The sequence below is a fragment of the Rattus norvegicus genome, chromosome 8 (genome assembly GCF_021556685.1).
Source record: "Rattus norvegicus strain SHRSP/BbbUtx chromosome 8, alternate assembly SHRSP_T2T, whole genome shotgun sequence".
Taxonomy (NCBI): Eukaryota; Metazoa; Chordata; class Mammalia; order Rodentia; family Muridae; genus Rattus; species Rattus norvegicus.
This window is the reverse complement of record NC_141541.1, coordinates 69,860,232-69,876,338: the sequence shown is the minus strand read 5'-3', so window position 1 is coordinate 69,876,338 and position 16,107 is coordinate 69,860,232. Positions and strand designations below refer to the sequence as shown.

The 16,107-nt window shown below is 47.2% G+C and overlaps 1 long non-coding RNA gene across 2 annotated transcripts in view; it reads left to right on the top strand.

Annotated features, from left to right (window-relative positions):
* The window catches only part of LOC148004187 (uncharacterized), a 69,640-nt gene extending 67,072 nt beyond the window's left edge, over nucleotides 1–2,568 (top strand). For both annotated transcript variants that reach the window (XR_015627322.1, XR_015627323.1), the window contains exon 3: nucleotides 1,102–2,568. This is a non-coding gene — a long non-coding RNA (uncharacterized LOC148004187). The remainder of the gene's footprint in view (nucleotides 1–1,101) is intronic.
* Nucleotides 2,569–16,107: the final 13,539 nt, after the last annotated feature.

Here is a 16,107-nt window from a genome sequence, read left to right as displayed (position 1 = left end):
GCTTCTGCGCTCGCCAGGCCCTGAGGAGCAACCCAGACCCCACTCTGTCTTGTTTGATAGATAAGGAAGCAGAAGTCAGGGCAAGGGCTGCAAAAACTGCTCAAAGGACACTCCCCCTCCCACTCCTTTTTAGGACACTCCAGTATACAAAGCCGATGGGGTTTGCAGGCCATGCTGGGCTATTGGGCTTCACCCTACTCTCAGTACATAATGCATGTTCCACCTGACCCTCACCATACGATGCACCTCGACCCTGCCATACAGTACACCCCATCCCCACCACACAGCCCCTGCCATACAGTACACCCCATCCCCACCACACAACACATCCCTCCTGTCCCCACACAATGCACGGCCCCCCTCCAACCCTGCTGCACACCTCACTTTCACCCCCCATAATGTGAGTCCTCCCAAGGTGAGGATCCTGAATAAGCCTGCACCGACTCTCCACTCAGCCCCTAGAGCATGCTTGCTATTCCAAACTCTCCTCTCCAGCAACCCAGGCCTTGAAGGCAGAGCCAGTGTGCCCTGACAGCTCTGCTGTGGAGACAGGCTTCCTCTATTCTCCTATCGTGGGCTCCCACCCACTGTTGCCTGTTCTGCAAGCATCGAGTCCACTGTCACTAGCCACCACTCACGGTTCCCTCGGAATGATCCCTCGGATCTTGGATGCCAGCCCGAGGAGCCCTGCGTATGTATAGATCTCATTTTCACACAACAGGCTGCTTAGCAGATGGGGACCCAGACCAGCCTCCAACATTTAGCTGAGTGTTAAGATGTGGGAAGCTAGAGGGCTTTGAAGCAGCCCCTTACTGTTGCCAGCGTTCAACCTCAGAGAATTTCCATGGAGGGGGGAAAAAAACCCAATGACAACAACAACAACAACAAAAAAAAAAAAACCCTAAACTTAAAAGAAAAAAAAACCTTTAAAAAACAAACTCAACAACAGCAACACACACATATATACACAAACCCAACAAAACCACAGCTTTCCTTGCTCCCCCAAACCAGATGGCAGATGGTATGGAACCAGTAAAACGCAGCCTCACGCGCTTGTTTATTTACCATTGAGTGTAATGTGGCTTTGTCGTCCCGTGCTAGGAAATAGCAACCTTCCAACTAAAGAAGAGATGGGCTGGAGTCGCACCTTGGGCGAACTTTGAAGGAACTGTGCCCGAGGGTGGCAGGACCCAGGAAGACGGAACAGGCTGAGGCCTCTCTGGCTGGGAAACTGGAGGTCCTCATTGTGAGGACTGATGATGCATGTCTGCTCCTTGCCTTTTGCAGACCTTTGTCCCAAAGGCAGCCTGCCACCGGAAGAATGTGTCTGTGGCACTGCTAAAACGTCTGTGGGACGTCTCTGGGCGGCTCGCTGATGACAGAGAAGGGCTTGTGCCCTTTGACAGAAGGATCTGTTTTGCGGTTTGAGCCTTCGGGTGCTGAAGAAGAAGAGCGTTGGGCTTCACCACGGTTCTTTCCCCCATTGTCATCCAGGAGACTCACAGCTAAAATTTCATGCCAAGATTAAATAACTCTGAATTAGTTAAGTGGCAGAAACCCAATCCTAACCATTTTAAGTAAAAAGGTAACTTATTAGGTCAAAGGAATACAGATGGCTTCAGAGATGGCTGGAATTGTAGTTAATCGGCCTCTCCCTTCCAGATCTTAAACTTGCTCTCTCCACAGGCCAGTCACCACAGCCCCAAACATCTCCAACCCAATCCTAACATTCATTAGAGTTCCCTTGGGACATCTGACGGTCCTTCTTGACACGTGCTTCATCTGGGGGCTGGTTATAGTAGCTGGAGACTCAGAGGATTCTGACTAGGGTTGGACCATGTGACTCAGGTGGGAGAGGAGCCCATCCATTCTATGGGAACACATGGAGCAAAGTTCCCTAAGGTGTGTGTGGGGGAGGGGAAGTGTGCACAGGAGGATCCCTAACATAGTTTTCTAACCCTGCCCTTACCACCAATTCATGTATGTCTTTCTTGAAGACTCAAGTTATCAGATGTCTCTTTTATAATAATGGATCCTAAAAGCTACTAACCAGAGGCATAGCATATTCTGAATGAACAAGGAAGGGAGAGTCTGAAGAGATTCAAGAGTGTATGGGTTGGAGTGGTTCCTTGGTAAATGGTAGCCTGGGAATCCTGGAACTCACTCTGTCCCCAGGGCTGTGTTAAAGACGACACTCTGGTTCAAGGTCACCTTGACCAAAGTCTGATGACTGCGTCTCTGATGGCTGAAACTCAGAAGCCTGACATCTGGTAGAGGCTCTTCCTGCCCTGAATCTGATTGTGACTTCTTCTTCCCATCCTTCCCTGATGGCTCCGCTCCCACTGCCCAGCCCAAAATTTCTTGCAACTTGATCAGTTCATTAGAATGAACAGGGGCTGGAGAGATGGCTCAGTGGTTAAGAGCACTGACTGTTCTTCCTGAGGTCCTGAGTTCAAATCCCAGCAACCACATCGTGGCTCACAACCATCTGTAAAGAGATTTGATGCCCTCTTCTGGTGTGTCTGAGGACAGTGACAGTGTACTCACATACATATAATAAATAAATCTAAAAAAAAAAAAAGAATGGAACAGGATTCCCTGGGTCCTTTCAGATCAGAAAGGAAATTCTTATCTTTTTGAGACAGGGTCTCCTATAGCCCAGGCAAGACTCAAACTTGATTTGTAGCCAGGATGACCTTGAATTTCAGATCCACCTATCTCCACCTCCCAAATGCCGGGATTGCAGGCTCTTGGACAGTCACACCCGATGGAGAGTGGTAGGATTGAGCCTAGTGCTTTGTGCTGGCCCAGCAAGCACTGGATTAACTCGGCCACATCCCCACCCCCCAAAAAGACATCTTTCAGAATGTCCTGTCTATCGGTTTGTTCATCGCCGAGCAGCACATTACTGAAAAGATGGCGACTTTAGACAATGTAGGCCTTTATCCTCTCTGGTTGTCTGATGTCAAGAGACCAGGCAGCCAAATGGAGTCTTCCCAGCAGGCCCCAGGAAGCTGCAATGAAGTATTAGACTGCAATCTCACCAGGAGGCTTGACTGAGGAGAGGAGGAGAGGGGAGGGAAGGATTCTTTTACAGACTATAATCCATTCCTTTGTGACTGAATAAGAGAAGGTCCTGGCTTTATGCATTCTGTGGGCCCAGGGCCATCTCATGGGCTCCCAAGTCTCCCTTCCACAGTTCCTTGCCACATGGGCCCCCAGCACAGGATTGCTTATTTACAAGCCAACACAGAGAACCTCCACATAGCATTTATAAGACACCAGAGTTGTGAAACTCATCTCTTCCTTCCCTTGCTGTATATACCACAAAGGGACCACAAGAGGGATGCCCCATGTCCGTTAATATATTGTGATAGTTATCTACAAGGGGTCAGAAATATTAGGGTAATAACAATTACTAGATATAATTGCTGTTAGGCCTCATTTAATGACCCCCCACACACACACACACCTTGGCGCTCCTGTATCCATGTAATAATAATGCCATCTCTGTGCCTGGCAGCACAAGGATCTCCACACCCTCTTCAGTGAGGACAGAGAGTGAGAGCTGGGAAGGGCCCCCGGGGAGGACGGTGCTGAGGACTGTGTTTGGAGGTCTAAGGGTTACATAGAGCTTTGAGACCCTCTTTGACCTTGGCGGAGAGGTGGTCAGAACCAATTTCCCAAGTGCATTGATACCAGGATCACCTTGACGGGTGGATAGGAGACAGGGAGAGAAAGTGGCAGGGAAGATAATGATGTAGAGACAGAAGAGCAAAGTGCATTTGGAGAGCTTGGGGACCTGGTGTGACCAGCACATACACCCTGAGAAGATGGGGACAGGATGGCAAGGACTTCAAAGCCAGCTTCTGAAGCCTGCTTTCCTTCTGTGACCCATAGAGGGCCACCATGAGACCGCAGGGACTGGAGTGGCATCTGAGGAACTCAGGTTCCAGGGAGCCTAGTACAGCAGAGTCACGAGGTGAGAAAAGCTGTCTGCCTTCAGGGTCCAGAGTTTTTACCCCACTGTCTCTCTGAAAAGTCCCGGGGAAGGCAGACCTTTCTCGAGTGACCTCAGACAGCCGGGCTGTCAGAAGTTCTGCAGGGCAGTGGCTGCATGGAAGAAGAACATCCCAACCAATCCCTCTCTGCTACCCTTGCTCTGGCCACCAAGCAGAGCTGGAGTGCAAAGTCAGTCATCTGTTAATCTGGAGAACTTGACAAAAGGGACTTTGATCAGGGCTTGTTTTTCCCTCTTCTTAAGTTTCCCGATGACACATAACCCATTTCAGCCTTGGGCCTGCAAGAGCGGTCTCTCTCTCTGCTCGTCCCCACCCTCCCTTCCTTCCCTGTGGCCTTCTCCCCACACCAACATTAATTGGCCTATAAGTGGTTACATGTGTTCCTTTACATGTTAGTTTGGGTCTGGTTGTTCTTTCTTTTTTATTTTTTTCTTTTTTAGCCTCACAGTTATTTATGTTCACGGAAGTAATGTTTGAAGGCCTGCACTGGGGAGCCCAGCCTTCTGGAGCTTTCCTTTCTCCTCCAGATCTTGATGCTGCCCACCCTTTGTCATGTCCTATCTCATCTTGCTTAACCCCCCCCCCCCCCAGCTTTGCAGCCCATATCATACAACCATGGAGCGTCACGGTTATCAGAGGCCTTCGGCAAGCCAACACTGTGGCTTTTCAAAGTAATGAAGTCCAATGATGGGGATATCTTATGATAAAAATCAGGGCCGATAAGATGGCTTGGCCCTTGCTTGCTGGGCTGACAATGGGAACCCACAGGGTAGTGAGAAAACAGACTCCCTTTTAGCTTGGGTCTTGAGCAGCACTCTGACTTCCAAAAAGCTGAGAGGTTTAAATAACAGACCCTGACTGACACACAAAGAGTTCAATTTATGAGTGGTCTGCTGACTTCCACGTGCGTTCTGTGGGACACACTTAGGATCACATACATAGCGTATACAGACATGTACACAGAATAGTAAGGATTGCAATATTTGTGGAGGGTCTACTCTGTGAAGGTCTTACATGTATTCCCTCATTTCTCTCCCAAACCAACTTTCTGAGTGAAGTCACTTGCTGTCACACAGATGGGCAAACTGAGGTTCCTGAGGCCAATCAGAGACGTCTCTGGGGCTAGCTTGCCTATAACCTTCCTGAACCCTTAGTGGCAGGGAAACCTTGGGCAAAGTGCTTGCCCTCTCTGTGCTCCATGTTTCTTGTCAGTCATAGGGGTTGGTGTGAGTCCTTTCTCAAAGACTTGCTATGGGTAGTCAAGTAATTTGATATTTTAGAATGCTTTGGACAGTGCATACAGGATTCAACTATGCCTTTAGATGCCCTGACTAAAACAAATATTTGGGGAACTGGGGAATGTAGCTCAGCTGGTAGAGTGCTTGCCTACCATATACAAGGTCCGGAGTTCATTCCCCTCATATGTAGAATGTGATGGTGCACATACCAGGGTCAGAAGTTCAAGGTCCTCCTCAGGTAGTTTGATTGAGGCTAGCCTGAGCTGCATGAAACCCTATCATTAATGGAAGCATACACACACACACACACACACACACACACACACACACACACATGTGCACACACACGTGCACTCATGCATGCACGTGAGACATGCACACAGACCTATTTGCAAATGTACACACATATACATATGTTTCATACACATTCAGCACACATGCACATAATGCATTCATACACACATATACATACATTTGTACATACATGCACACATAAACATATACATACATGCATACATACACACAAACACACACATATCAATGCAAGGAATTCTCAGAAAGTAAAAGAAAAGGATAGGTAGAGTACAGGAAAGATTTTGAAAAATCGATCACACATCTGGGGCATTTAACATCCAAGCACCAAGTTCCAGAAAGAAAAGAGTAGAGAAGGAACTGGGGGAGGGTTGCAATAGTCATGGAAACAGTGTGACAAAAAAGTTCCCAGAACTGAAATCTGTTTTAATCGGTCTCAGTTTGTCACACACTCAAGCCAACAAGGGACAGAAGGCCCAAAACGAGGCCAATGATTGTGAAATTTCAAAGATTAAGATACTGAGAGAGCTTCCAGAATGAGACAGAGAGAGAGAGAGAGAGAGAGAGAGAGAGAGAGAGAGAGAGAGAGAGAGAATAGCATAAGCAAAGCCATTATACCATTATAACAGGTCAGAGAAACTGCGTGTGTGTGGCTTCTGTCAAGGAAAGCAGAATATTAGAGGTCAAAGCAAGAAGATCAGGAGTTCAAGGTCATCTTTGGTTACAGAGAGAATGTGAGACCAGCAAGGACTGTTTGAGATTCTCAAGAGCAAGGAAATGGTGAATAAAAGAAAGAAAATTAGAGCACAGGGTGGCACTGAGTCCTCAACAGCAGGTCTACAAGCTGGTTTTGACTGGATTTCTATACCCAGCTAAACTACTAATCAACGGTGGACTTCTCTACAGCAACCCTGAAAACAGGAGCCAAATAAGTAAGGCCTACCAAATTCTGAAGAAAAATAATTTGTTATTGAGTTTACACTCAGGAAAATAACAATCCGTGGAGGTGTTAAAAATATCTTTAAAATTCACATTCTCCCAAATTCACCTTTCATTGTCAAGGTACAACTGGAAGGACTGGAAAGTCAACCAAGGAAGAGGTATTTATAAAGCAGATGATCCAGTGGAGGGCAAACTGAAAGGACCTGGTGTCACATGAACAGAGGTTATGACCACAGCCAAGACAGAAACAAGGAACTATGTCTTTGTACCAGAACTGTTTGCCTCACAGTGGTAGCTCTTTGGACCCTCTGACAGCTGACCAACTTTTGCTCCTGCCCATCTGTCTCCACAGCTGAAGTAACGACAGCTGCTGCTTCTCTGCCATCCTCCTCTTCTTGCACTTCCTCCTCCTCCATCCATAGGCACAGTCGGGTTTCTGGAGCGCTCCATGTCCCTCAGGAACTGAGGCAGACTATCATATCATATTGTCACCTATGGTTTTGATTTGAATACCCCAGGCAAGATGCCCCGTCTTTTAAACAGGCTAATGGAGGTACCCATCTCACAGGACCACCGTGAGGACAGAGTGAGCTAATATTTGCCGAGCTTTTAGCTTGGCATCTGGTGAGCTGTCATGTGACACCGGCATTTGTTAAATGAGCCATATTACACAGTGAAGCGAAGGTGAGCCTGGCAGTAAGTTAGCTGTACGTCACTGTACTTTCCAGCCTCAGCTGCCACAAGCACATTAGCTCTGAACAGTCACATACTGCTGGACCCTTGCTCACCAGCTTTCTTAGCCCTTTGACCTTGTGACGCCAACAGGTCCCTGATGCCCACTCTGACTACCTCTTACTGCCACTAGGACCCTCTGTGCCATCCTCTTCAGACAGATCCTGTCCTCCATTTCCAAGGACCTTTTCCAGTGAGCCCCTCACTGAAGGATCTTCCTTCTGATTCCCCTGTGCTGTTCGTAGGTTTTGGGCTATACTCCCTAGACAGCCCATTCTTTCTTTATCAATAAACACACAAATAAACTATGATGGTTGACAATTACTAATAGAGTTTCCTTGATTGCCATATACACACTGGGTCCCTGTCACATTCTAGACACTTGTCCAACCCCTGCCCTTGATGAATGCTCTCTGTACCAGTTATCTGATCTTGACTGACTGTCAACTCCACAAGGATGGGTGCCTCATGCCAACCTTTGCTGCTCTCTGTTTTCCTGGTCCTTAACATTTATGGTGGCTGACCTCTGTGGTTGGTTAGAAGTCAAAAGACTATTGTTGCCTTGCCCGAGAGAGAAGGAATGGGATTGGGGCCACAGTCTCTTGTGAGCACACAAAGGTCCTCTCTAAGGCCTGGCAGGAAACAGAGGTGCTGACAAGCAGTTTACAGGTTAAAAGAAGAAAGGCAGGCCCCACCCAGGCTGGTGGAAGGTGGTTGTGGTTTCTTTGGTAAGCATCACCCCAGTCTCTTGCTTTTTGCCTTCTGTTCCCCTGGCTATGTAACCAGGCCAATCTTCCAGATCAGCTGAGGCCCTTTGGGGGGTGGGAAGGGACATTCCTTCTGTGGAGAGTGCTTTGACTCATCTGGGGAAACAGTTTAGAACCAGTGGTTCACCCCAGGCTAGTTTTTGTCTCATTTCCCAAGGGCCAATCAGCCTCTTAATTTCACTCTGAGGTTTAGAGTTTCCCCTCCAGCAGTCAGAGAGACTCAGATAGGATGCTTTGCATAAGTGTGGGAAGCCTTGGAGCTTGAAGAAGGAAGAGTTTAGGGAACTGGGAGGCTGCTGGGAGTGCTCAGCAGACACACACCCCCTCTGAGGGGTGTGGGTTCATTCTCACACAGGCCTAATTATCTCTTTCTAGGCCTTTTGCAAAAGAATCAACAGAAGAAAAACCAAAGGAGGCTCTGGATTTAGCTTTTCATCTCCTAGAGCAAGTCAGGGAGAGGGATGAGAGTGGAGGTTCAGGTGACCTGAGGCAAATGACAAGCTATAGACTCTACCTTTACATGGAGCAGCCAGGGGCCTACATTCACAGCTTTGAGGGTGGGGAAGTAGAATGGTTTGGGACAAGATTTCACTCTCTAGTCAAGGATGAACTTTACTTTCTGACCCTCCTGCTTCCACTCCCCAAATTCTGGGATTATAGTTTTGTGGATCATGCCCTCCTCCCCAGCCACAAATGCTTCATAAATTAATTGAAAGAGCACATCTCTCTGAGAACATTTTCCTGGCTGTCCCATTAACACTGGGCCTTTTGTTTTGTTCTGTTTTGTTTTGTCTTATTGGTTGCCCGCCTTTTAGCACAGCGCTGAGGATCTGACCTAAGGTTTTTTGTTTGCTCAGCAAGTGCATTTACCCACTGAGCCACCTCTTCAGATACCTGTGATTTCAAAGTTGCTTCCTTTGTCAGGCAGGGCCGTGCAGGAAGAACAAGAGAAAAATAACACCATGGTAAACACAAGGTTACTTCAGGTAAAGTCTCTCTGAGGAGGGAAGCTGTTATCAAGCCCATGGGAACTAGCTGCTGGGGAACATTGGTTCCTATCCCCCATGCTTGCTCAGAAGATCAGACAATCTTGTTTCAGTTTTGGTGACGTGAAATGTCAGTGTAAGTTACCCATGTGAATGAGACTGCACTGTCAGGGCCCAACACAGAAGCTTAGTTCAAAATAACGGCGTCCTCGAATTTATGTTCAAGATCATCACTCCAGGCACCCAAGGCTAATGACATTGTGCTTCCTATGATCGTTTTTTGTCCAAGTGACCGTAACAGAGCTCATCAGCTACAAGAGAATGTGTCTTGGACCTCTAGAGTTTTCCCACGAGCCAGGTGGACACAACCACAGAGAACCCTGAGAAGCTCAAGGTAGGGAAGGCTTCATGGTCACAGGCTCCCTAGGGAGGAATCCCATGAACAGGTCATCATGACAGAGCATCACTGAGACCAGAGCCTTGCTGGTTTCAAATGACCTCTGCAAGCCCGTTTGGCTCACTGTCACCCTCTTCTTCACTCTCTGAAGTGTCATCCTTTGACCCCAGCTGAAAACAAAAATCCATTATTTATCACTCGTTAAGAACACAGGTCTGTGAAGAAGCTAAGACTAGAGTACAAATTAGCCAATCGTGTGACAAAATGTATTTCTTTCCCCAGCAATTCTTTATCCCTTCTCCTAACCTCACGATTTAGCCCCTTACCAAAGACTTAAAATTAACCAGTTATAACCCCAGCTCCAGGGTATCTAACACCTTCTCTCCACAGGCACCTTCACACACACACACACACACACACACACACACACACACACACACACACACACAGAGTGAAGAATAAAATCTTAATACATACTAAATGCATAAATGTTTTTATTGCATTTGAAGAGCTTTGTTAGGGCCACTTGGACAAAAATAACCATAAAAAACACAATGTCATTAGCCTCGGGTGCCTGGAGTGGTGAGCTTGAACATAGAGGACGCCATTATTTTGAACTAATCCCTGCCAGTGAAAAATAACCTCACGTAGCTATCCATCCTTGTGGGTTTCTTGTAGAATTTTACATGGCCCTGGCTTCAACTTTGAGAGTGAAGATGCTGTACCTTAAATAAGACGAATCCCAACCCCCCACTCCCTGCTGCCCTGACCTTGAACTGTATAGTTAGCTTTTTTTAAGAAAAGCTTCATTTTTCTCATTTGCATACCTGGAACTAAGCTAGCCCGTTGTGGTAGCACACTCATTCAACCGTTTTGCTTTTGCTTTTGTTTTTTAAGTGCTTGCCACCTTCCCCAACACCATGCTGCTGTGGTAGTGAGGGAATGTGCCTGGAAATCCAGGGACTTTCTCGTATAGTCACAGGAACACATCTTTTCGGACTACGGTTGGGGGCCATCAGGAAAGGCATGCTTTTTCTGTTAAAGGCCAGGTTGTGAATATTTTCCAGCTTTAAAAATGGCCCTGGACAAAACACAGGCCTTGGCATAGCTAGATTAAAGTTAGGCTGGGTTGGCCTGCGGCCATTCTCTTCCTCTTGAGAAAGGAGTTAGTTACCATTTGGAGCTGAGGTCCAACGGCCCACCACTCTAAGAAGAAGGTATACTCGATGTCTACTTGACTCCGCCATGATCCCTGAAGGTTCTTCCTGAAGGCTCCTTCAAAGACTTATTTTTTTCTCCACAAAGTGTTCCTCTTGCCCATGTGGAGGTGGGCATGTCAGACCTCAGGTTGGATTCAAGAACATCCTCAACCTGCTTTCCTGAGAGCAAAGTGTGAGCTCAAAGCCTTTGGCGGCCACCATGACAGGTGCATCAGAGACCAGCCAAAGACACCACAGTCCTATAGGCTGAGGAGCTAGGACAGGGTCTCTCCTTTCCTAGGCTAGGGGCTGCTGGAGTGCCTGAGGATATGAGTCTGACCCCAGCTGGGTGTTGTGGCAGGTGCATGCAATACTAGTGCAGAGGAGGCAGAGAAGTGGGGGGCGATCCCCCAGGCTGGCTGGCCAGCTGGTCTAGATGAATCAGGGAGTTTCAGGTTCCAGTGAGGCCCTGGTTCATTATTAACTGAAAATAAAAACAAGGTGGGCATCTTCTGAGAAACAACACTTGATACTTTAGGTTGACTCCTGATCTTTAGTGTATATACAAGAGACACAGAGACACACACAGAGACACACACAGAGACACAGACACAGACACACACACACACACACACACACACACACACACACACACACACACACACACGGTCTGGAGTGGAGGCTCCCAGACTCAAGCTCTCATGGAATCAGTCTTGTGAGCCCCGTGAATGCAGATTTCTGAATCTTCATTTCCTCCACCTTGCAGCAGGCCCACAGATTTGCAGTGTGAGCAAGCTCCTCAGCTGACTCTGAAGTGGGAGCTTGGAACGAGGCCCATCTAGCTCTGACACTCAGTGGTTGTCAGAGGGAGAAGGAAGCCCTGAGCCTTCCTGGACTGGCTTGGCTGTGGTGGGACAGAGAATGCTAGTGGTGGGTACTGATATCACTTCTGCAAGGACGTGGCAGGATGTGGTTGACCTTAACGTTCTGTGCAGTGGGGAGCCAGGGGACTCAGAGAGAGACTAGGCAGCAGGCTCAGCCAGCACGCCTCTGAATGCTCATTGGGAAATGAGAGGTGAGCCTCTGCCTTACCCTCCCTTGTGAGCCTGAAACTGACACTTCTTGAAGTCTTGGTGCATCAAGGAGTGAGGATGAGACATTTGCAAATATGCCTAGAGGGATTTATGAAATTACATGTACAACTAGCCCCTTATGGAGAGGGGCTTCTCTCAGTGGAGTGAGAGTCCCCTTCAGAACATCCAAAGGTCAAGAGGTAGAGTCCTGCTCCAAGGCCGGGTATAGGTAATGACTTAGCCCTCCTGGAGTTGACAAGGCCCAAGCTTGCTCAGTTTGTCAACTGTTGGGGCTTCCTGGGCTCCTTTCTTAGAAAGGCTGAAGACTGTGGAATGGGAAGTACCTGGGCACTAAGGTAGCACGTGGCAGAGCCTCTCTATCAGGTGGGAGCCCCTTGAATTTTGTCATGTTGCTTTCTGGTTTTGCTTCAAGGCTCTCGAAAAGAAGGAAGCAGGGGCCGTGGAAGACATTCTCATCAGACATGACATTTCTTCCTTGGGAAACTATCTCTGGTACCTGTTGTGTAGAGAGCCCTGTGCTGTGTGTGGGAGGAGGAGGGGTTGGAAGTAAGCCCCTGGTCCCTGACGGAGAGATGCTCACAGGCCAGCTGGGAAGATAGCATGTGCTTGAGAAGCAAGGGGTGGGGAGATGATGGTGATGAGGGTGGTGGTGCTGCTGCTGCTGATAGTTACAGGAAGGGTAAAGAAGAATGGAAGTGATGGTGCTGATATTCTCCCACATGCGTGCGGCTACCCAGTCCACAGAGTGTGCTTGTCACTGGTATCTTACTTGATGTTCAAAAGTTAAAAAAAGAAGGGGGCAGGGTGTTGGGGAGGTGGTTTAGCCCTCTGTAAAAACAAGGCATGGCGGTAAGCACCTGTCATCCCAGAGCCGAGAGAGCAAGACCCTTAGGGATCACTCTCCTCCTTGCTGAACTGGTGAACCTAGTTCAGGGGAAATCTTGCCTCAAAAAACAAGATGGAGAGAAGTAGAGTACGACACCTGATATCAACCTCCACATGCATCGGGCACACATGTACTTGAGCTTTCGTGTCAGGAGCATGTACATGTACCCACACACACACATACATATACACACATATACACACACATACACACACATACACGCACATATACACACATACACACATAAACATACACACACATAAACATACACACACATACACACATACACACACATACACACATAAACATACACACACATAAACATACACACACATAAACATACACACACATACACACATACACACACATACACACACACATACACACATACACATACACACACACGCACACATATACACACACATACACCATAGACATACACACACATAAACATACACATATACACATACATACATATACATACACACACATACACACACATATACACACACATACACCATAGACACACACACACATAAACATATACACATACACACATACACATATACACACATATACACATACATACACAAACACATAAACATACACACACAAACACACATATACACACACATACACACATACACACATACATACACATATACACACATATACACATACACACACATATACACATACATACACACAGACACACACACACAGAGGATTTTTTTAACAATGGAGTCTTAATTGTACCGAAGGCCAGACTATCACTCAGAAGGAGAAGGAAGCAGCTGAGCTGGCCTGGGCTGCTTGCTGCTGCCTCCTGAGTCATCCCTGAGAGATAATAGCTAAATCCTCTTAAGTCACAAAACATGTCATCAGAGCATCACAAGAGCAGATGCCTCATGGAAAGTGAGTGTTTCTAGACCTCCAGGGTCCTTGGCTCTCATGACCTGACAAGAGATAAGTGGATTTAGACAGGAGTGTGCTTGGAAGGGAGAGGTGGAACTGAGAGTGAAGGCAGCTCTCCTGGCAGGAAGAGACCTGTGGTCAAGAACCAGGATGAGTGTCCAAGATGTGTCAGGAAGAGCAAGATCCAGGTCTGACAGGACGAGGTATCCGGAAGACTGCCTGTGCATCAGAAGAGGCAGGCTTAAGATGGTTTCTTCCCAGTGGCTACTGTACATCCCTTCCTTGTATTACAGGAGATAGGCCACCAGTTTTCCCCTGGTACCTTTGTCCTTTCCAACAGGTCCATTCATACTGAAATTGAGGAGTAGCCAAACCTAGAGTGGTCTGCAATCAGAGCCCAAAGGCGGACCGGGTTCCTTCGACTTTTCTCTGAAGCCTCACAAGGCTGTTGAAAGCGGAAGCACATAGAACAACAGCAGCTCTGACTCACAGGGGTCACATCAAAGCTTAGCGGTGAACAGACGTGGGCAAGAACTGTGTGTGAGCTGAGTTTTCCTGACACTCTGTGAGACTGAGGGCCCCTCTGGGCAACCTCACTGTGGAAAGAAGTGTGTGGTTGCTAGAGATTGTGTGACTCATACTGTGGGCAGGGTTCAGGAACCAAGATAGAGCCTTGTCTGCTGTGAGCACAGGCATATCTGAGGCCATAGTTTCCCAATATTTATTTGTCTATCCAAGCATCCATCTAAGCATCCATCCATCCGTCCGTCCATCCATCCATCCATTCATCCCTTCATGCATCCCTCCATCCGTCCATCCCTCCATCCTTAGCCTATCCATTTATCTACCATCAATCTATCACCCTTCATCTATCAATTATCCATCCATCATCTATCACTCGTTTGGAACTGTCTGAGTCATCACCATATCTTTTTCTAGCACAGGGCCTGCACACAGTATGTGATTATGGTATTTCATGAACAAATAAATGAATGGTTGGGTGGATGAATGATGGACTGATGGAAGGATGGATAGATGATAGATGGATGAATGGATGCTTGGATAGGTGGACGGATGAATCTTGACTAACTGATGGCCTTAGTTTAAGCTCTCAGACTCACATGGTAGAAAAGGGGAGCTGAGTCCTCAAAGTTGTCCTCTGACCCCCACAAGTGCGTTATGGCACATGCCCCGCCCCTACTGCCGTGCATAATAAAAAAGTAGTTTAGAAAACAGTACCGACATTAAAGAGCTTGTTTTATCAGAGCACTAATTCCATTCATAGGGGCCCTGTACCCATAACCCAATTACTTTCAAGGACTCCAGCTCCAAACACTATTATAATGGCAATCAGGTTTCAGAGTATAAATTTGGGGGTATACATGTAGACCATAACGTGAAGCATGTAGAAGTGGTATAAAATCTGGCAGTTACTTTAGTACTTTAAGGACCTTGCTCTTCAATTCATGAATATGGGATACATTTCCATTTATTTATGTCTTTAATTTCTTTTAGCAATGTTTTGTGGTCTGTTTTGTTTTTGTTTTGTCTTGTTTTGTTTTATTTTCTTGATACAGGGTTTCTTTGTGTAACAGCACTGACTGTCCTAGAACTTGCTTTGTAGATCAGGCTGGTCTCGAACTCACAGAGACCTGCCTGCCTCTGTCTCCAGAGTGCTGGGATCAAAGGTATGAGCCACTACGCCTGGCTTAATTTCCAAGTATTTTTATTCTTTTGATGCCATTTAAGGTGAAAATATTTTCATTGACCTTTTTAGGTTTTTGGTTGTTAAGAAACCTTTCTTTCTTTCATGTATTGACTTTTGTTTTGTTGGAGACCGGCTTCCTCTGTCCCACCCTAGCTGTCCTGACCATCTGTATGACAGAGAGGTTGAGAACTGAGGAACTGCTCAGTCCAGGAGCTGGATGCTTCTGCTACTCTAGTGTAGCACTGCAGGCCTGGAGGATCCCTAAAGGGCAGCTGGTCTTCAGTCCAGGCTGGGAGACTGGAGAAGCCGAGGTCAGCTAAGGCTGGTATCCTCCAATGAGACGAACACTCAGTGGCAGAGTCAAGCGGACAGGCAAGCTCCAACTTGTCTCTGGAACCTGTCCCTGGGACTTCTTTGTTATCTACGCTTCTACCTGAAGATACCACACACCCTGTGGGGAGGTCCCCTGGATTTCTTCCTGGAAATGCCCACAGAGACTCACCCAACAGATTCAATCAAGTTGGTAAACAAGATTAGCCATGACATCCTTGTGCACTAAGTTAGGAGATGCTCCTCTTCAGCGTCTGGAAGCCTGTGAGGAGGGTCTGAAAACCTTAGAGATTTGTAGGAACCACCAGACACCACCAGGGCCAGAAGGTTAGTTTTCTCAAGTTCTTTGAGAATTTTTATTGGTGACTCCGTAGCCCTCCTTGTTCTACGGAAGTCTGCTCAGATTTATTTCGTTTCACGCTTCAGGCTTGGTAGTTTGTGTTTCTAGGAATGTGTCCACTTTATCTCAGGGAGCTAGCTTGTGTGTGCGGGCTTGTTCACGATGATTTCTCAGAATCCCCTGCGTTTCTGTACAAGTGGTAGTGGGGGTCCTGCTTTCACTTCTGACTTCTCTATCTG